A 2,025-nucleotide genomic window follows, 5' to 3' on the forward strand; every position below is an offset into this window, starting at 1 on the left:
CAACATCATACTCAATGGGCAAAAACTAAAACCATTTCACCTAAGAACAGGAACAAGACAGGGATGCCCACTTTCACCACTCCTGTTCGATATTGTACTGGAAGTGCTAGCCATAGTGATCAGACAAGAAGAATGAATAAAAGGCATACAAATTAGAAAAGAAGTAAAACTGTCCTTATTCGCAGATGACATGATACTATACATAGAAAACCCCAAAGATTCCATCAAAACACTTCTAGACGTAATAAATTAATTCTGCAATGTAGCAGGATACAATATTAACACCCAGAAATCTATGGCCTTATTATACACCAATAATGAACTCACAGAATGAGAAACGAAAAAAACAATCCCATTTACCACTGCACCAAAAAAATTAAGATACCTAGGAATAAACTTAGCTAAGGAGGGAAAAAAGCTGTACTTGGAAAACTACAGGACACTGAATAAAGAGATAGAGAAAGACATAAACAAATGGAAGAACATACCGTGTTCATGGATTGGTAGAATCAACATCATTAAAATGTTCATACTACCCAAATCAATCTACAGATTCAATGCAATCCCCATTAAAATTCCAATGACATATTTCAAAGATCTAGAACAAACTCTACAATGAAAAAAAAGACCCCGAATAGCCATAGCAATCCTGAGGAAGAAGAACAAAGTTGGAGGAATCACAATACCAGATATCAAGCTATATTACCAAGCCACGGTTCTCAAAACTCCTGGTACTGGCACAAGAACAGACATATAGACCAATGGAACAGAACAGAGAACCCAGAAATAGACCCATTATGCTCAATTAATATTTGACAAAGGAGGCAAGAGCATACAATGGAGTCAAGACAGTCTCTTCAATAAATGGTGCTGGGAAATTTGGACACATGCAAAAAAAAATGAAACTAGATCATGAACTTACACCATACACAAAAACAATATCAAAATGGCTAAAGGACTTAAATGTAAGATGGGAAACCATAAAAATCCTACAAGACTCCATTGGCAGCAAAATTGCAGACATATTCGTAGCAATATCTTTACGGACACAGCTCCTAGGGCAATGGAGACTAAGGAGAAAATAAACAAATGGGACCACATCAAAATAAAAAGCTTCTGCACAGCAAAAGAAACCATCAACAAAACAACAAGAAAGCCCATTGCCTGGGAGAACATATTTGCCAATGATATTCAGATAAGGGTTTAATCTCCAAAATTTACAGAGAACTCATACAACCTAACAAAAGGAAGATAAACGATCCAATCAAAAAACGGGCAAAGGACTTAAATAGACACTTTTCTATTTAGCACATACAGAAAGAGGACACACAGAAGGTCGAGAGATTTATGGAAAGATGCTCAGTCACTAATCATCCAAGAGATGCAAATGAAAAGGACAATGAGATACCATCTCACGCCTGTCAGAATGGCTATCATCAACAAATCAACAAACGACAAGTGTGCTGGCAAGGATGTGGAGAAAAAGGAACCCTTGTGCGCTGCCAGTAGGAATGCAGACTGGTGCAGCCACTGTGAAAGACAGTATGGAGTTTCCTCAAAAAGTTAAAAATAGAACTCCCATTTGACCCAGTAATCCCACTTCTAGGACTATATCCCAAGAAACCAGAAACAGCAGTCAGAAAGGATATATGCACCCCTATGTTCATAGCAGCACAATTTATAATAGCTAAGATTTGGAAACAACGTAAGTGCCCATCAGCAGATAAGTGGATTAAAAAACGTGGTACATCTACACAATGGAATACTACGCCACTACAAAAAAGAAGGAACTTTTACCATTTGCAATAGCATGTATGGAACTGGACAGCATTATGCTAAGCGAAATAAGCCAGTCAGAGAAAGATAAATATCACATGATCTCACTCATATGTGGGATATAATGATCAATGCAATTTGGTGAACAAGAATAGATCCAGAGACAAATGGCTGGGGAAGGGCAGGGGGTTAGAGAGCAACCAAAGGACATGTATGCAGTGTCTGGACACAGACACTGGGGCGGTGGGG

The 2,025-nt window shown here is 38.2% G+C and overlaps 1 protein-coding gene across 6 annotated transcripts in view; it reads right to left on the bottom strand.

Annotated features, from left to right (window-relative positions):
• The window catches only part of OSBPL8 (oxysterol binding protein-like 8), a 160,973-nt gene that overhangs the window by 113,601 nt on the left and 45,347 nt on the right, over positions 1–2,025 (bottom strand). The gene's annotated exons all lie outside the window — the stretch shown is intronic.

This window comes from Myotis brandtii, unplaced genomic scaffold, assembly GCF_000412655.1.
Source record: "Myotis brandtii unplaced genomic scaffold, ASM41265v1 scaffold82, whole genome shotgun sequence".
In the NCBI taxonomy this organism is placed as follows: Eukaryota; Metazoa; Chordata; class Mammalia; order Chiroptera; family Vespertilionidae; genus Myotis; species Myotis brandtii.